The sequence below is a fragment of the Bombus pyrosoma genome, linkage group LG11, assembly GCF_014825855.1.
Source record: "Bombus pyrosoma isolate SC7728 linkage group LG11, ASM1482585v1, whole genome shotgun sequence".
In the NCBI taxonomy this organism is placed as follows: Eukaryota; Metazoa; Arthropoda; class Insecta; order Hymenoptera; family Apidae; genus Bombus; species Bombus pyrosoma.
The window spans coordinates 427,419-448,601 of record NC_057780.1 but is presented as its reverse complement, the minus strand read 5'-3'; the positions used below and the strand labels follow the sequence as shown (position 1 = coordinate 448,601).

At 38.3% G+C, this 21,183-nt stretch overlaps 1 protein-coding gene across 5 annotated transcripts in view; it reads right to left on the bottom strand.

Annotated features, from left to right (window-relative positions):
* The window catches only part of LOC122572602 (zwei Ig domain protein zig-8-like), a 236,615-nt gene that overhangs the window by 105,661 nt on the left and 109,771 nt on the right, over positions 1-21,183 (bottom strand). For 4 of the 5 annotated variants that reach the window (XM_043737747.1, XM_043737750.1, XM_043737749.1 and 1 more), the window contains exon 2: positions 11,969-12,010. The gene's annotated coding sequence lies outside the window, so the exon portion shown is untranslated. Of the gene's footprint in view, positions 1-11,968; positions 12,011-19,037; positions 19,359-21,183 lie in introns of those variants that run through there. The other variant, XM_043737748.1, reaches the window with a different exon arrangement.

Sequence of the window (21,183 nt, the reverse complement as noted above, 5' to 3'; positions counted from 1 at the left end):
ATTTTCTAGGTATCGGATAACGATAACTCTAACCGTCGTACGACAAATTTTCAGCTAAAAAAATAAAAGAGAAAATAATTCTAACAGACGAAAGCCGTAACGATTAGCGTGAAACACGATGAATCCTCGGATGCTTTGAACCGGACGTCTTCCGGCGCGTCATAGCCGATGCGCTTGAATCGCTGGGGGGAACTCGTTAAACGTATTTCTATGATATCCTTCCATGGAGTTTCGACGTTCACGCGCAAAGAATCTGACAAGCAACTTGAATGGACACGCGAAGAAACTCGGTTTCGCAACGCTGCTAAAATTCCAGAGCCATAGCTTCTTTCTTTTTTCACAACGTGCGTCCTTTGAGACTTTAAATCCACGTCGTCCTTTCGCGAAACGTCAGCTCGATAACTTTTCCTCTCCACCTTACTTTAACTCCGCGATTCTTTTTCCCAGCTATGTTCGCAACTACAGCCGAAATGTTATCTGTAAAATTATATGGCCGATGATCTTTCGCAAAAGAATTTTATCTATTTTAAAATGCCTTTTCGTTATAATCTTACGTATTTATTACGATCAACAACTTTCATTCGTCCAAGTTTATGGTTCTTTTTTGGGGGGGGGGGAGGGCGGGAAAAAAAAAGATCTGTAAAGATATCTTTTACCCGTTGAACGTATTTACATTACGTTTATCGATATCATATCGTAAAAACGTTAATTGTCGTGTATTTCGTCCGCTATGAGTTGCAAAAACTTGACGAGCTACTTTTTATAGAATCTAGAACGATAACACGTTAAAACGATGCGTTGCAGCTAACGTTGGCAATTATTTATAGTGTCAATGGAAACCCTTGATGATGAATATGCTATTTTTGGGCGCGGGTAAATAGGTATAAACAGGAAGCGATAGCAGCGAGACCAAAGCGTAGCAAAGAAGGAAAAGACTGGCAGAAAACGTGAAAGAAGGTCATTAGTAAAATGAGATAGCAACGTAGACGTTGTTGCATGATCAAGATGGACGACTATTACGAACAATATTTTTGGTTAACGGATAATCCTGTTTCGCGCGTAGCTCGAGAATTTGTTCAACTATGTTATTTCAAAACATATTCTAATTGTAACTAACATTCGTCTATTTTAGCCACGTTCGAATATTTTAATTTAGCTTAGAAAAAGTTCACTGGAAATGAACTAGAATCGATACCTTAGGGATGTATTGCACGTGTTTCCAATCAAATTGCCACGTTTTCTTATTAATGCTATTGTATCGTCGGTAGTGACTGCTAAAATAAAATGAACGACAAAATATTGGCATACCAACGATGGTACATCATACTCCAAATGATTTGAAATTTATGAAATTAACGTTCTGCGTTCCACGTAATCGATCTCGCGAGACCATTACTTTTCATCAACATGGAACATTCTCACGATAGTTTGCAACAAAAGAAAAAAGAAAAAAGAAAAAAGAAAAAAAATAAAGTAGAAAAAGAAAAGGAATCGTAGAAACGAAGAAAATTTTAGCGCGTTCTTTCGCGTTTTTCCGCGATTTCCCGCGCGCGAAAATACCAGTCTCGATACTCTTTTATCGTATCGGGTCGTCGTTCGTTCCGAAATATTTCAAACCCGGTTGATCGAACCTGTACCTTCCCTTTTCTCCGAAACACAGGCAAGCCTGTTTTAATTAAACTGTATATGTCGTCGGTCGGACAAAGTCAATCCCACTGATTTTTATCTAGGACCGTGACCCACATTGTTCTCGACGGTGTGTGCACCCTTGCTTTCGTTTCCCCTCCTCCCCTGTCTTTTGTTAGCTCTTTTTATTATTTTATTATGCCCTTGATACGTATGATCGACGATTGACGCGAATAAACTGGTGGAGAAGCGTTGGACAGACGCGAAACTTGATCTACTCGTTATACAATGATATGATCGACGATTGAATTTTATGAATATGTTGTACAATCTTTTATGGATTTTGTCGCGAAGCAAAGCAGAGATTACCGAAAAATGTTACAACAACTGGTATGTGTTTCACGTACGAAAGCTAATAAGCTTTACGATGAATAGAAATATCACAGCTTTGAAAAGCTTCGTTGATTTCGAGATGCATTACCCAAATTATTGATAAGTGGTTCTGTCCCTTTGTCCCAACAATTCTTTCAATGTTAAATATTCTAACGATAATACATACCGGCTCGATAATTGAATTTCGATACTTTTAAAAAATTGTCCGTTTAAATCCACTAACGGAGAAAATTTAAAAATTTCTACGCGAAATTTGTAAATCGATAAATACGGTTGAATAAAAGTGTTTCGAATAAAAGCAAAAGCGGCGAAGAATTTTGGCTGACGGTTCGAACGTTTGAACAACGAAAAGAAATTCAATCGAAATATTACGTGATTGCAGAGGGTCACAGTATGCGCGACCATTCGATGCGCTTCTTCGAACGAATTACCGATTGCACGCCGCGGCGCGCCGGTTATCCTACGATCGAAAGGTTCGTTCGTCGACGAAACATTCGCTCCATCATTTATACGTTGCTCTCTTGCGCGATAAAGTTCGTTGCGTTCCCCAGTGACGAATCGTTCTGTCCAATCTGTACCCAATCAAAGATTTAACGACGCTGCACGAGTGAAACATAAAACTACAGACCGTACTATACGTTTCATCCTGTATAAGCGTCGAAGCATTCAATGTTCCAGATTCTAAGCTACAGCTGCTCGAAAGCTCGATAATTTTATCAGCTCGGATAGAAAATTGTGAAAATTTCTACGCGAATGTACCCATATAAAGCATCCAGCACTTACATTTTACAAAACGTGGCACTGTTCAGTGGCTGCGATTGTATTATTCGTGCGAAAAATTCATTTTTTTTCGTAGCACGTGCTTTGTACTTTCGTTTTTAACAGATTAATTACTGAAATACAGTTTTTCTTTTGCCAAATAAGCAACTCTTTTCTATTTGAACTCGCCGACAGGACGAGAGATCCGAGAAGGAGCAAGATGTTCGTGAGAGCGAGAAGCCATAAATTCCTGTGGTCGAACGAACAGTCGTGAACATGATTTAACAGAAGACGAATAGAATACGTGTAATGCCTTTTCTGGTATTAGCGATCCTCGCGTGTTATACGCCTATTCTCGTTTCTCCCATTCGAGAACAAAGTCAAACCGAATAGCATATTCGTCTCGCAATAACCAACCGTACGGTCTCGAGCGTGTTGCTTATTTCTAGCAAAGGCTGTATAGATAGGCTCGTTATCAATAGATCGAGTTCCACAACATGTTCAAAAATCATGAAAATCAGCATTGAAGAGTAAAGCTCCAAGTATGTAATTGGCAAATATGGCTGCCATTTTATACTGTACATGTTGGGAAGAAAAAGAGTAATATCCGTTAATGTAACGAAAATCAAGCAGCGGTTCATGTAGCGAAATATAAAACGGGGTGTGAGTCCACAGCTTTCCACGAATCGATTTCTCGTTGCTCTTCACCGCCAGTGGACAAATTGTGTAGTGAAAAGAAAAGAATGCACGAACCCAACAAAGAGGAACAAGTAGCAAAAGGACGTGAGTCGATACGAAGATTCGGTCTTGTCCATGCACAGTTGGATAGTCAGAAACGTCCGTGAAACGAGTTGCCAACGTTCAGCAGCTTTGACTGCACTTTTTCTGGGTAAAAGCGAGCTGCTTACCGATCGTTTAAATTTCGGATCACTGGTTCGGAAATAGAGACCCTGTATGCCATTAAAACTATACGACCTTTCAGATCGGTCCACTTTTCTCCTTGCGCCCGGTTCTCGTCGATCCGTCTTTGCCCTCTTTCCAAGGCAAAGCTTCCTTGACTTTTCGCGAGACTCCAATTAATGATTCCAATAGGGAGGAGGAGCCAATGCATGTCCATTCATCGAGCTGTTGCTATTGTCTTCCAAGTGGTATAACTTTGAGCTCGAAAGCGGTGTATAAAGATCGGAGAAGTTTGGCCCATAGTTTAGGGAGAATGGTAGTATTTTAAAGAAAATTCTCAATAGAGCCAAGTAACTTGTTCGAGTCTTTTAACCTCTCTCACTCTCCCTCCCTGCTCTCCCTTTCTCTCGCTTGCTCTCCGAGTGTTTAGTAATACATGAAATATTGGAAAAGTAATGCCTAAGCTAAACAAGAAAAAAGTAAATCGTATAGTTGGAAGACAAGTTACAGAAAAAAAGCAAGCTAATATTATTCAAACTGTGACGTAGGCTTATGTATTTGTCATTTGAAAATAAGAGTCGTGTAAGAGTTTGAAATATCGTAAGAGAGGATAGTGAGAAAAATTTGTAGCGGCACATGAGTCATAGGACGATACGGATCGAGAGCGACTCATGTTGTTGTTGTGATAAACTCTGGACAAAACAAAGTCACCGATATGGACAACCGTCGATCTAAGACGAATTCAAATTTTCCGACTCCCCCCCCCCCCCGACCAGTATAAATAAACGGACGCGATCGCGAGCGAACAGTTATAGTTCGAGTTAACACACGAGTTATTTGTCCGAGTTATTATCTAAGATTAACGGAGTATACGAGTTATCAAGTTATCCGCGAGCGATCATACTCTATCTTTGCGATTACATTTGTACGAGCGTCCGAGCGACGGTATTTATTTTAATTTATTCTAAATATATTTGACCACGCACAATCCACTACAAATTTAAATATACGTGAGACACATACGTACATAGCTATTTAAGTACAAGTCATGAAAAACATCTTTCTTCCATCGTGTTTCGTTACCCTATTAAGAATATTAAACTCCTTACAGGGCTTTACAGGGTCCTTTATAGGGCTCGAAATCAATTTCGTGGCCTTTCGTCCCGGTCACGCAGAATTTCTGTTAGCCTATACCAGGATATTTCCCGATACACGTCTAGAATGAAAAAAGTCCATCGACGGGAATATTCTTTTCACGACCCCATGGGATTAATAGAATAACTGCGCTACCTCAAAGAAATCCTACATCCTGCTCTACGAAGCAGAAAAATCGCGTGCCTGTCGGATGCGAAAGCAAGCGCGCCACTTTCATCGATTCAAGACATTTTCTGCTGTAACTTCTCGCTACAAAACTGACATTCTGCGTTTTTCATTTATGATAGAAAATATGTGTAAAATAACAATATTACTATGAAAATCTCCGCAAAGAACAAAAGGCACGTGTAAATCTTCATTTACGTATTATAATCTTGTTCGATAGGATTGTTCCGTTTTCAAGAAAAAGAAAGCGAAACACACGACCCGTATTCGATACGTTTGGAAGCAGGAAAGCTCTAGAGAATCTAAAGGGCGGATTTATTCAAGACCACTGCTCGTGTACTGCAACTTGTATGCGACAGTTAATAAAAACGATGTCGTTGCATGACGCGGAAAAATGGTAAACTCGGGTGTATGGGACGATAATCCGCTGTAGACTTTCGTCGTTGTGGTTGAATGAATATTCACGAACGAACGCTTGGCCAGATTTTCGAGAACAATAATTACAGGATCGCGGTTGTTACGTATGTCGAAATTATGATTTCCGATAATGGGAATATTCGGTAGGAAATATCGAACGTTAACGCGTGCATTGAAAATCGTTATAAATGGCTGTAACTGACCTTTTAAAGTGGTCGTAAACTAAAGTTTGTAAAAGCTGCTAATTGCTGATACAATTATCCTTCTACAGCGGATTATTATTAACGCAAAGGGTCATGAATCGAACGTTAAAATCTGTGCTAGTGATATCGCTGGTAACGCACACCTACATTGATTATTTATTTATTTATTTATATTCTGTTAACCTAATCGTATCATTTATAATGTTCTTTCAGCCAATTTACGTTAGCGAATTCCATTCCATCTTCGATTTACATCGTCATTACGAAAACCAAGTGCAACGATTCGCTCCACGTTATTCCCGTTTCGACTTCTTTTTGTACGCAGATCTTGCACAATTTTACGAAGTGTGGAGAAATTGAGATATTTTAGAATAACGTCATAGAATAAAGTATTCCTTTCTTTAAATTACACAACTTCTTTATTATCCTCGACCGAAATTACCTATTACCTATTTACGATTACCTATTTCACTTATTTCTTTCAGTAACGCAACGTTTGCGTAATTTTTACACGTTATTCTGGATTAAATCGTTAGGTTCGATCTAAGCTCGCTGCGTTTCTCCTTATTTTCTTCCCCTCTCAATGTCATAGTTTTTGTACGAGGAAATAAAATAACAACTGGTTTGGTAAACCAGTCACGGAATCACAGTTGATTTAAATCCATTTGGGTAAATTCAGAAATAGTTCGGTAAGAATATTTCATGGCCAATATTTCATGAAAATACCCAATACGCCACGGTTTTTACGAAACTTTACCGAACGTACATGTTTTCTCGTCTTTGTATTTATCTTGCGAATTTGTTTTCACGGAATGGCTCTCGTGTTTGTTGATGTTTTACCGTATTCTCGTATCTTCCAGTCTGCCGTTTTTCTTATTTTCTTTTAGAGTGGACATCGACGAGTTTCTCGAGAAGGCATTACCGTGCCGCGAACGTGTATTCGCTTTTACAAGCTCTCTCTTAGAAAAACGTGTTTCCTCGAAACAAAGAATCGCCCTCTTTCGGCGTTCATTCGGCCAAGCTAAAATACTTCTACGCCATTTTAACCTCTAGAATACTTTCCATCTCTATATTCACGATCAATCCGCGATCAATACTTGACACTTACTGATCTATTATCCATCTTGTGCGAAAAATTTGCTTTATGCGATACTTTAAATTCTCTGATACATTTGTTAAAAGAATAAAGGGCAAATGATACGATACATCATAAAGTTATCAACGATGTAAATTGGAAACATTTATTACGCTGAGACTTATAAATGCCACTATTCTATCGCAGACTTTTATTGACTGAACTACGTTTCATGGAACCTTTGTACGCATCTCTCTCTCTCTCTCTTTTGTTTACGCAATAATGCCCTCGCTGGAATATCGTACGTGAACTACTGTCCCACTCTCGAGGATGGTTTACAGGCAAGTAACCTATAAAAAAGCAAGATATATTTTACGAGCAGCGTGAATACTTTCAGCGGAGAAATAAAAACGCTCTGCCGTCGGAAAAGGATCGATATTACGGGATAAGAGTTAACGCCATTTATACACTTTCTATATCCTTTCTCCTTGTCCCATAAAAAATATTTGCCAATCTTTGTGCTTCGTTGCCCCTCTTCGTCCGCCATTCTCCTCTCCTATGCATTTGGTTAAAAAATTTTGCATCCCCGACAACTTTTCCACTCTTTGCCGTTTTTTCGTTTCATTTATCCAGGCAAAATTCGTAAAAAAGAAGGAAAACGAGAGGAAATGGACTGGGTCGCTGGATAATCTTCCTTTTATCTAACCGGAAAATTTTTCAAAATGTTTTGCAGTTCGATCGCGAGACTCTTGCGCCACACCTTCGCCACCGCAGTCTTCTTTCCTTTCATCTTGAATTCGATTTAGCAGACGACCCGACGACGATACGGTGTCTCGCTAGACGTTTCGCCGTTGTTTCCAATTTTTCTGTTCCCGTTTCCTGTTGCTCGCGGATTGTCCCGAATCGCGGAACGTTAGTACATTTCGATATTTCGTGCTCGAGACCGTAAAAAAATCGACGCTGAATTGAATTTCGATCGGCCCGGCACGCCGCGCGCGCTTTTTTCCTCGGGCTCGATCGAGGATCATTTTTCCGGCTCTTTTGTCGGGATTTAGTCGACGAGGCCCGATTTTTGCTCCACCCTGCAGCTTCCAAAATTTTTTCCATCGATACCCTCGCTCGTTCTTTTGTTCCAACCTCTTCTCTCACACCGTTTTCTTTTTTTCAACTGTTCGTTCGATCGAGGCAAGAAAGAGAGGAAAAAAAGAAAATTCTTCTCGTGGAATGGTGATTGCTGCTAGACCGGTGTACTCGCTCGAGCAAACTCCACCGGGGAATATCGCGCTTTTAACGCGATTTATCTTTCGAGGTTGAACACGTTTAACGAGTTTTAACTCCGCTTCGCGACTTGCTATTCTAAGCCATTTTTCCGGACGTAACTTTCGGTCGGTGGAAGCGGCGCAATGCGGTATTTCCTGTTTCAACGAAACCTATTGCGATTTGCAAAGATTAAATTTATTCAATGGAATCTATCGACGTGCTTTCAAGCTCGTTATCTGAACCGATATATGGTACGTGAAATTTTTAGATACACGTACAGTGGACAAGATTATTGTGACTATTGTGGTCGTGACTAAAATTGTTTTCCTTCGTCTCTCGAAGACGACGAGATAAAAATCAGAGATAAAAAACAATAGGATGTACATTCTCCAAGAATAGTTTTCCTATTCTTCTTTCTCTAAAATTACGACTATAGACATTTGATAATTTCGGCAAGTCTTAATGTTTTTAGACTAATGATCAGAGGATAAAAGTCCTAAGAAGAGTGCTTTTAGAAATGCAAGAAAACCGGTCGTTTAACTTTTAAGGAAGAAGAAATGGTATTCATACACCGGCAGTAAAGAAGTTGGCCTACTGAAACACGCTCCCCTCGACCTATCTACGTTTACGACACAGAATGTATGCAACAGGCAGTAAACGCGCTAAAAGTTAACTAAAATCAGTATGCTATCTTTTACTACGACGTCCTGTAAGTTTCAGAAGTTTCAGCAATATGACATCTTTACACGACGTGTTTGCAACGAGAAATACAGTGAAAAAAGTCCACAGAATGATCACCGATACTGTCTTTGAATCAACTAGTTGTTTTTACGCGTGCAGACCGTAATTCATATACTTTAAACGAAGAAAGAGAGGTCTCTATTCTGCACGCGGAATCGCAACAACCAACGAACGAGATAACAGGGCAATTGCATTACCGAGCCGCAGATACGTGATCGTTTAATAAAACTCAGCCATTTACCAGCTTCGTGTTGTACTTGCTAATTATCTTTTACCGGCGACTTGGTCGCGTTCGCGGCGTCGAACGAATCGATTCGCGAAACTTGCAAGTCTTTCGACCGCTTGATTCAGCGAGCAAACTGATACGTTTTTGCCGTGACGGAATCACCCTGACTGGGAATAACGATAGAAGAGATACGCTGACTCTGCGGCGTGTCTTTCGGTTAGAAATGAATCTTAAGGAGGAAAATTGGAGGAAAGTTTGCCTATGCAAATGTGAATACAATTACCCTTGTTTCTTCTATCAATCGTTGAGATTATTCTCAAGAGTCTTGTTTGAAATGGATTAATTATTATCATTAAACGTAGTTGGTTCGTGTTGCGTAATAAATGTCGTTTAGGAAATAAAAGATATCAAAGAATGTGACTTGTTTAAAAATATAAAATTCTAATTAAAGAAAGAATCGTGACTATTGGGAAAATACACGCCGTGTTCTTTTGCTAATCTTGATATTTGACTTCCTTGATATTTCGAGATTAATGTTGCAAAAAAAAAAAAAATATATATATATATATATATATATAAACGAAAACAATCGTAGAACGTTTTACGATATTAAAATGACTAGAAAAAAGATCTCGTCGAAGAGCGACATTTATCGTGCGATAATTTACCGTGTATTTGTTAGAGTTTTTCTAATGTATAGTGTTATATAAAATACATGGAATGCTGGATCAACAGAACTGTTTTACAAGTCCTCTTATCTTCCATAGCCTTCTGCTTCTAGTAGCACAGCTAGCACGATCAAAACAGGTAACATCAAATAACATTAAATAATTAGATAGATCGGCAAACACCGCTTCACCCATCCTAACCTATTTGGTTACAGGGTGGATTACACGACTCTTAACCAAATCGTCTGTCAGGCTTGTTCAATTTCGTTCTCCATCTTCGGTCAAAGTACGTTAGTAGCTTAAAACATGTTAAATATTTTAATATTCGACTTCGTACGACGCGGCTACTCCAAATCGTCGAGCTACAAAGTGTCGGCGATACGACCGTTTAGAGTTTAGAGGATGCGTGAGGTTCTGGTGGCACGCGATCCGACATCGCATTGCCGTGACTCTGTAACTGTGAGAGACGACGCTTGAACTTTGCCACACAGAATCTTGAGGAAAAAAAGATCTGGAGTAAGAAAATGCAGAGTTCGAACGTCTGGGACGATCACAAAGCGGCCTTCGTTATCCTCGGCTGTAGAAAGAGGAAGCATGAACGCTCGAGGCTGGCATAAATTTTAAGCCCTTGACTTAAAATTTAAGTATGGTGTGTCGTATGCCGGCCTCTGACGTTCCGCGATTGCGACCGCCTGGTATTTTCCGCTATTCTTTGTACAATCGTCGATCTGGACGAACGTCCAAGTAAAACCACGCGAGTTCGACATTTCCGAATCTACAGATACTACTCGGCTTTAGTATTTTCTTACGCCGACAGTGTGATTATTTTCCTAACATATCTCTAGCGCAAAAGCTTCGATGTATCGTTAAATTTTCAAAATGTAAGATGTTTTAAACAGTCCTTTGGAACGAATCTCGAAAATAAAATGTTTCATCGAAAGACGAAACGTACACATTGTGATCTTGATACATTCGTGTAAATCAGTGGTAAAGCAACAGCAGTGGTATAATTCTAAAGTTACAGAATCAGCTTAAACGAAATTTGTTGTACCTTAAGAACTTGTAAAGTTACTGTGCATATTTTTTCAAAGGTGCATCTTTGGCGCATTACTCTGTAAAGTTGAATTTCTGTCGTTATTACTTCTGCAACTTTGAACACGTTTCGTACAACAACGTTTTGTAGGGGCCTTTATAACTAGTTACCAAAGTTTCTTTAAATCGGAGAACGTGATTCCCGGTACCAGTAACCTATAGTTTGCCAACTTATGTAGATCTGCTGACATTGTTTTGCTTCTTTTAACAAATAATAATCGCCCTAACATTTACTTTCCTCTTTTTGTGTATGCGTGTGTCCATTACTCGATTTAAATGTTAATTGGCCCGAGAGCTTGTTAATCCGTTTTTCCTTTTCGTTATAACGAGACGTTATTAAAAATAATAAACAGGAGGGAAACAATCGAGTTGAATATATTTCCTCGCTCTCCTTTCCCTGTAATAATTTCCCTCGTTTTGTCGTATCTTGCGATCCCAATCAGTTCGTTAAAACGATTCAAATGTACTGATAAGCGTTTAATAAAACGTATTTTCGCTTACGCTAGCGTATCGGAGGGATTTCACTATCTAAGCTGACATGTATAGAGTTGCACGGCTGATGTAACGAACGTGAAATTTAAAGATGGCGGAAACGATCCGCCAAGAAAAACTAACAGCTAAATTATAACAAATTACATACGCGACTGTGAGAGAAACGTTGTCTTGTTACCATCTGCGTGTAGAAACAGTCGCTCGTTCATCTTCCGCAACAAATTAAATCTAATTACTAGGGTATGATTGTGCGTAATTACGCTATGTTTCGTTGTTGCTTAATTAACGTAAGTTTGTTCGCGGGAAACATTTATTCTTGAGTAAATTAAAATTATCCGTGAATGCGTCGAGTAATGAACGCTCTTGTAGAACGGAAAGCGAAAAGTTGGCGTACGAGGGGAATTTCGAGAAGCGGCAGGGGACAAAATTGGAAGAAAACGATATCTACTTCCCGTGTAAACAGCTCTTTGCACGACCACGTACCAACTTTCAAGATTTTGCCAAGTTTCGTTTACACATTAGTTGCGTACTAATAAACGAAAACAGGAAGTAAATTAGCAGTCAAATATTTTCGTTGGTTAAGATGCACCTTAAGATGAAGTAGCGAAAGTAACTTTAACGATATTACTTGTGTCGTATACGATGGATTCCGTATGTATCGAAACTTAACGAATAACAATTATTTGTGTTGATCTTAAACTTTGTTAACGACATTGCATATTATCGTATATATATACATAGGATATATTCAGGATGTATTCAGGATGTAAAGAAACGGTACTTCATGAAAACTTACCACGAACACGAGATGGAATGTTGGTCCGATGTTAAAGACAGCCTAGAACAGAAATAATTTCTTTTATGCAATATTTGAAGGACAGAGGATCGTAAACTTATATAAAAATTGTAAACTTGTGTAAAATAATCACTATTTCTATGATCCATCACGTTTGTTCGCGATAATAATTCCCATAAGCGCTGATTATGGGATATCGAGATTGTTGGACAGTTTCAGTGGTTTACACATTTGCTTACTTTTATTCGAAACACTCGCGATACCTCAAATGTCATTGTTATTTACGTTTATGTTATTTAAGCGACGAAACTGAAAATTTCTAGGCTTTCTCTGTCATTTATTAACAAGTTTTTAAAAAATGTCTAGCCACGGTAGCGTGTAGAGCGTTAAGAGTATAAATTCGTGGCTGGCGAAAGAGGAGTAAAGGATGAAGATGGCGAAGAACGGGAAGAGAGGCGCGAATTTACGAGACAGGTACGCGGATGGTTCCATGCTATGCTTTCATCTGGAGGAACAACAATTCCGGGGATCCGGTATGCCGGACCTCTCGTCACTTCCAGACAAACAGTTTCGGTAGTTTCGCAGCTCGTTCACGCGGTATGCGTGCTAGCTAGCGTTCTTGCACGCCGGAAAGCACCAGATAACGCTGACCTGAAAAACTATGCAGCCCGCCATAGATCGTCATTATCTCGAGGAACAGCCGGGGAAAGGGACCAGGGAGAACAGGATGCATTTGTCCCGTTCTTTCCGGAGGACGCGAGAACCGTGTATCTCTTTCGGTGGAAGAGCGTTGCTTGAATATGCGGGATGAACCTGTACATATGCACACGCGTACCAAATATGTCAGAAGGTTCTGCGAGCAGAGTGCATAGACGCCGGATCCGATCCATTTATCTTAGATATTCCGGTTTCAGACTATCTTCAAGGCGAGTTTTATGGCAACGAAGAGAAAGCAGGGTATCGTTTTCAATGGGATCTAAGTAATCGAGATACGCCACTTACCGGCATAAAATCAATAATTCCACAAAATTTTCCACGACACAACCTTAAATCGTAAAAGATATTGTATTTAAAGCTAGACGAAGACGATGAAACTGCGAGAAGAACAAAACCAGATACAGAAGTTTGAGATATTAAAAAGCTTTCGACGGGATACATACATATACGCACGATCGAGTTATTCTTTCTTTGAATTATAGTTCGAATAATACGTCGTATTTGCCATGCATACGAGTACGAGAATTCTCACATATTTTATACCTATTTTCTAATGGATCAGAAATAACTACCTACTATACGCGAAACGTTGAAGTGGATTTTTTATCATGAAAAATAACTGAAACATTCTCGTAGCGTTCTAGTAGCCGCAAATTCATTTAATAAAATTCGTCATTTTCACGTCCATTTAATTAAACGAATGTAAATGTAATAAATGCGATATCGTCTCCATAAATTTTATTTGCTCAAACGAAAAGATTATCTGTATTTTTGCAACCACCGTGCAATAATTTTGTACCTTTTATTTGCACCCCATGCATTTTAACTCTTTGCGCAGGTAGATTCGATATTTATTTTCTAAAAAGCAAGAACATATAGAAACATTTGCATCGCTTGCATAAAGACGCGTATAAAATCGCAAAGTACTACAAAGCGCGACGAGGGATGCTGTAAATTACGGGAGGGTGAATCTTCGAAAATCGACATGATAGAAAATACCGCGCGACCGGTTAAAAACCGAGACACGGGGAAACCAGAGATAAAAGAAGACGGTGATGAGAAGACGAGAAAGAATCGTTCGATTCTTTCAAAGTCGTTTAGCAAATACACTTTCGAGCTTTACTTTGCCCTCGTTCGAAGAACTACCTCTCGCCGGATTGCGAGACGAGGCCAGAGGAAAGAGATCGAAACGGGCTCGCCACTTTGCTCAACGAATTTTCTACCGTGCGGCGAGTAGTCGTTTCTCATTGTCCGTGCACGCAACTTCGATCCACGCTACATTTCGCACGCTTACGACCATTGCTGGGAAACGTCTTTCGCGCAATACCATCTAAAGAACCGGAGGAGAAGTATTTTCTCCAATTCGTAGTTGTTCGCGTTTTAGTTTGCCGGCTTGCTCTTTACGAGATAAACCCAAGTGTATTCGGCAGATTAGTGTAAAGAAACGAAATTATTGTTCGACGGTTGGATTGTGTTGGATCGCGAATAATTTATAAATTTAAAGCACTTGATCGTTGTCGCGTGAGTCTTTAAATTTCAATTATCACAGACGATAGAAAGTATTTTTCGTAGAAGTAGAACGTTGAAACGGATAATCATCCTATTCTGTTTCCCAATTTTTGAATTGCTCCAACAATCTTGCTTTGCTCCGTAGATTAAAACTACGTTCTTGAAATTAACACTACCCTTTTATTATAAAGGGTTTATTCCGAAAAATAGCCGAAATATAAGGAAATTCTATTTAGCGTCGTTCCATGTTTCCGGACAGCAGTAGTAAAATGTACAATTATCTTATAAAAATTTGCTCCTCTGTAGAACATCGTTTTAAATCTGCTTTAGCGTTTGCATTTTTAATTAGAACTCTGAAATTACTTTAAAAACTTTAATATTTCATAAAAACTGAATAAGAAGAGACTAATCTTTCGTGATAAAATTTTGTCACTCCGTTGAACTGCTCTTTGCAATCACGCTCTCCCTAATCCTCATTTTTCTACAAATTACACACTTTTTCCTCCTTATTTCCATATCTCGTATTTCCTATTTAAATGATAAACAGCCTTAGCGACCGAAAACAGCGGTTTTAAACGAACGCGCATAAATAACGCAATGGTTTCTGCGATTCCGGTGAGCGAGAATACGAGAAGGGAGGGAAAAACCACGAATCGCAATGCGCGTGTACGAGACATCGGAGCGACTCCAAACACGCGGTTTCGTTCGCTTGTACATCTGTAAATGTGCCTGACGGAATTTCTGTCGCGTTTCTTCGAGTCCATGCACAGCGCAGAGATTGTTGCTGCGGTGTTTCACGTCAAGGATGCTCGGAGTTCGGAGCTTAGATGGAAGGAAATAGAAAGTCACGAAAAGCTTTGTTTCGTTTTATCTGAACTTTGCGAAACGAGAAAATCAATCTGTTTCAACGATAGAGACTTCTAGTACAATCGCAGTTGTGTTTCAAATTATTGATAGTTTAGAGGATTGAAATATAAAATGTTTGAACAAAAATATTATAAAGTGTTGCGCTGAAAGGAAACAGATTAGAAATTATTCGTGGTAATATGGCTGAATTAATTAATGAGATAATGTGGTTGGATCCGTTAACGTATAATTTTTATATTTAGCCACCCGTGCACATTGCGATTCACGTTAGGATATAAATGGATGCTCGTTTAGGTACAACTACGGCTTCATTTATCATTCTCTTTTCTCGTTCACTTACATTCAGTGGATTAACTATAGCTCCCTGCAGCAAAGGAAAACGATTATAACTTGAGGAAGGAACGTCTCTTTACGCGTAACTGCCTCTATTCGCTACTCATCCATTTTTCAGTTATATCTGTCGTAATAAGATCGTAATTTATATCGAACTTAACGAAAATTGGATAAATTGGAAAAAACTAATAAAAAGAATATATGCAGTGAATAAAAGCAATCAGGATCGAATAAACACGACAAGCAAAATTTATACGACTAATTTAAAAAAAATTTTTTTTTTTAATGTAATTCAATGAATGTTTTTCATTTGTACAAAAAAAAAAAAAAATGCAGAAAAAATATTTGTACTCCTTTTTCCCCGATATTGTTGTTTTCGAGATAGGTTATATCGTAACTTGTGATAAATGACCGATAAATATATCATGCTTCCATGATCCTTTTCGCAATATTTGTTACAATATAGAAAGCTCGATTCACGACTACGGCTGAATCTTATTCAACTAGGAAGAATTCCATGTAGCATCAATTTACTGTAATAGCATCGTGTACGTTGCAAGTACAAGCTGGTATCAAACCGCGTGTCTTAATGTCTTAATTAAGAACAAGTTCTGCCATCTGTCTGTGATGGAGCGCTCAAGCTAAATGCAATTCGCCAGTCGAGGTCAGTAGTAGCTGAGATTTCCGTGAATATCTAACACAGGATACGGATTGTTAACCATGGCTCTCACGATAATCTCATGGAGCAAAATAAAATTTCGTCAGCTCTCTGGCTTCCGTGGCAATAATATCGATTGCCGGGAGCAAGTTATGACCATGGAATTAAGTGAGAACTAAAAGAGTACAAAAGATATAAAAGATTTGATCGTCTTAGGAGCGAGTAAAATATTTCTTATATAAGAAAAATTAGGTATCCGTCTGTTTATAATAAGAAAATATCAAAATTAGGTATGCATATGATTCTTTCACATCCAGAATCTAGTATATTACAGGAGACGACAAAATTTAGGTTTCGAATATTTAAACCGCACTATACTATCGTTCGAGATCTATACTATCGTTTCTCAGATTAAACAAAAGATTTGTCTGCTGAATTTATCTTGGCATACAGAAATAAATTCAATGTTTGAACTAGATCGAGTTTGCTGCAACAGCACAAAATAAACATTTACCCGATCCCTGTTATTAGTAACCTACAGCGATATCGTTCCTCAAGCTTACCAACCACAAAATTGTTTCCTGCTCCGGGAAAAGAACACCGGTATAAAAGATAAGTAGCGAATTTTTATCTTTCTCAACGAGCGAACCGCTTGGAAAAAAGCAATTAACCCCTCATCCTATTTCCTCTCATTCTATCTTTGTCAACGCTCTAAATTATGGTCGACCATTCCTTAAAATAGCCTTCTCATTGATCTCCTTCTTTACCCGTGCTATTTAAAATCGACCCACGTCGATAGTTAAAAATGGCAGATCTCGAATATTTGTCTCACGTTCACCGAGAAATTCTCCGCATTTCCTACGTTTTGACACGATCATTCTTCGCCAAAGTCCCCATACTCATATTTATATCGATTCACCGGCACGAAACAGCATAGTGTCTGAGTAATATCTCACGTTAAAGTTGAGCTCGTTTAAAGTCTAGATCACGGACGAGCTGAAATCGTTTAAACGTCGAATATACACCAAACTGAATTTTGAAATCTATTTCCGAAATCTAGCCCAATGAAAAATCCACTCGATCAAATTCGTTACATTCGTTTCTTACAAAGCTTCGCGTTATTCAAACTCTACGGATTTAAGTTTTCCGGGGTAAATTTAAAAGTATGGATCTTGTTATCTCAATGGTCGATCACGCCATTATTATATATCACGCTGATTCCGATCGATCATCTCATTCAGAGATACCACCATGGCTACTAAGCCCACGGAAAGTGCAAGGAAAATCCCCATGATTGCAGGCTTAAGTTACAATCGCAAGTAGTATTACGTTCTAGGCTTCATCATTTCGTTTCCTTGACCGCTAATGGAATTGATTTTCCCATTTCCACCTGAAAACTAGCGCAAGCGAAACGATTGCACCAAATCCATGTGTATCAAAGTGTCTCTATACTTTTAAAACCTCTATGCTTTTAAAAACTCTACTTCTTTAAACTAATAAAATATTATCTCGTTTTGTACTTACAATTAATCGAGATCTATTTTTCTGCAAAAATGTACGAAAGCTGTTACAAAGTTCTACCAAAGTTCTTGATACGTTATTTCGTTACGATTCTTGTGATAGAATCATCTAGTTCTATGGAGAGCAGAATTTCAATGGAATTTCAAAGTAAATCGAAGAGTAGGATGATATTTCCGGGATTCCTAGAGTTCCCTTTGTCGGGATTTTCCACGCGTCTTGCGTGTAATTAAATTATTTTTGAACGTGCCTGTGATATTGACCGACGGGCGCGTTTCAATTTTCCATGGTGACGAAACCGGTCGCGCGTCGATTAAAAATTGTCGAGCATCGAACTGCGTCGAGTTGGTACCCTCAAATGCGAACTATTATAAAAACCAACCTGCATTCGATTGTCCACGATTTGACCACATTTGTCCGATCAAAATTTTCGTTTGTCCACTCTTCAAAAGAAGAAGTTATCAGCTTTTTAAATTTTCATTTGGTGATAACTTTTTTTTCGAATGGTGGAGAAACAAAAATTTTGATCGGACAAATGTGGTCGAATCGTGGACAAACGAACGCATTTTGGTTTTTGTAAAAATTCGCAAGTGGGGGACGACGGGGTCAACTTCACCCAGCTCGTGCACCGCGCATCGAAAACGCTTACAAACGCGGCAAATTATCGATCGATCGTGACAGTGGCTGCACGAGAATCAAGCACGCGGGAACTCGGTCGTTTGATGCGGAAATATGCCAATATTAAACGTCGCCACAATTATCGTATATCTATTGGGGTATTTTTAATTCGTTTTGAAACGCAGTGCGCGGGCTAAGGGAAAGCCTTATCGCAACAATTGCCGACACACGTCCGCCATTTCTGTCAAGTTCATGATTTAACGAGTAACCGTGCTACAGATTTCTATCGAAACGACGATTCTTTAAATCACATTTAAACTCCATAATTTTCCAACAGTTCCGATGCTTCGATTACTTCGATAAATCATGTTCTTTCTACATCGATATTGCGTTAACCGTGTCTATAGTGCCTGCTTTGTTCGTTAATAATAATCGGTTTAACATACAAAGCGATCAATAAACATTGTTTATTATGTTTGCCCTGTTTTAACAAATATTGATCATTATGGATAGACGAATATTTGCGGACCATCGACCACGCATTCATTCACCATTAAACTCGTTAATAATTATGCAAACTCATTATCTCTAATGATCAATGCTTATCCAATATGTTACAGCCTGATGGCTTTAATACAGGATGATAACTTGATGATCTTAAATACTATAGGAGTTGTTTATGACGTGGCAGAACTGTTCGAAAATAAGTTGAATATTATTAAGTGAAACTATACGATAATACGTATTAACATTTCCACTTAATACAAAAATCAGAAAATTCGAATTATGGCAATTAGAATACTATTTTACTATTTTCTATTCCGCGTTAAATATCTTTGAGTTACATACCAAAGTTATTCTCTAGCGCAATCAGCACTTTGTTTATCACGAGCTACCGGCAACTAAATTACAATATCCTGCGTAACAGAATTTCAGACATTCCAACGAAAGCACACGTAACATTCGCGCACATATCACTACGATTATTCTACCGACGCGGCTCATCTCGTTCAATCCGCTGTGAAATCACCACATTCAATCGCTTTTAATCCAATATAAAGAATCGAACAGTTACGAAGGAAACAACACGATTTCATTTAATCTGCGAGTTTCAATTTCCTTTTTCTAGCAAATAAAAATCTTACTTTCCAAAACTATAATACTGCTACGATTTGTTGTGACGCGTCATTTATCATATCATTTTAAGGAGGTTACCGGCTAACTGACAAGTGTAGCCAACTCAATATATGTGTCTCAAGCTTGGATTGCCAACTTAACACGATCATGATGTCGAAGAATGTCGAAGCCCGATTGGCAGAATCAAAGAAACAATCGATCTTTATCGAACTCTAGAATATCGGTTTAATAACCAAAACGATTGAAAACATATTCGTAACGTTGTGCATGGTGATAAGTGGACGTGCTGGAACGATCAGTATAATTAAGTAAGTAATTAATTGTTGAAATATAATTCAAAATAATACGTGATACATAAAGATACGATGACTAGATTGCGGATCTTTATCTAATTATCGGTAAAGTACGAAAAAATTAAGTGATAATATCGTGTGTGTGTGTGTGTGTGTGTGTGTGTGTGTGTGTGTGTGTGTGTGTACATATATACACATAGTTTATAAGTAGTAGTTTAATAATTACTAAAGAAGTACAAATAGCATATTTCGATTACTTTTCAAAATGCATGCGATTACTCGAACTATGTAAAAAATGGGCACGTAACTTGTATAATAAGAGAAATTAAATTTGAAAAGAATCTTGAAAAATCAAAATGGCGCATGGGGAGTGTAGCTTTCTATCGAAAGTATAATACTTAAAAGAGGATCTGATCTTAAATTAAAACCATCTATAACACACGGAGTGACGCGGCGGTGGTACTTTTAACTCGGCTTCGTCGAATTTTTCGCGAAGATTTTATTTACGGAATTAAACAGCCGTATCGTTACTTGTATGGAAGCTGCGCGTATCGCACAAGAGAGATTCGGAAACAGGAACAAAATTTCATTCCGGCTCAACTAATTCGGCCATGTAAATACAATATTGGCTGGTCGCCTCGATCCGCAGGGATTCCAACGAACCGCTACGCCAATCGACCTATTTTCTGTCCCCTGTCTTCGGCCGATCCTTTTCGCCGATAATAGTTGCATCGCTATCGAAGCTACGTATCGGTTTACTTCGATGTTCGTGGAAAATGACAGGTTTCCCTTTTTACATTGTCTGCCAGTTAATTAGTTCCTATTCGCTTGTTACGAAAAGAATAAATTGACGATTTTTAAAATTAAGGCAGCTAATTGGCAATAGATTTATCGATGTTCTATATCGATATTGTATATTTTACAGGCCATATAACGGACGAGAGTGAAATACAGTTCTTCTGTATTCAGTATTCACAGACAAAGTATGTTTCGAAGCAAAGTTGATTGTTATTGATTATAGAAATCACATGGCTCAAGTAGCCTGTTATTTACCATAGAAACTGACTTATTTATTTATCGAAATATAAACGATCGATAGAATACGCGCTTTGAATTCTGATAAATCATTTATTACATGTTGGCAGCCAGTTTAGTAAAATATCTTGTTTAAGTCAAGACTTTTGTATCCGTTGTATCTATCTATTTTAATTTTCTTCTACGGTTATTACGATAAAAATCGTTCTCATCGTAGTATACTTATAGCTTTTACAGCAGTTACCTAACGATGTATTTTGCGAATTGCAAAAATTCAGTATTTCAAAGTCGTAGTGCAATTTCACCAACACGCGATCTGTTTTCTCTATCGCTAGAGGAGTTTTAGCAACTTCGATTCGCTTATAATTTCGATGATTCTCCAATTATCTATAATAATGTTCAAATAATTTGATTATATCATTAAACGCGCAATTATTGACACGACAAATAGGATAGTGTAGCTTATATCGTATATCGTTGGTTTGCTAAAAGAGTGACATAACTAACAAAAGTAAATATTTTCATTCAAA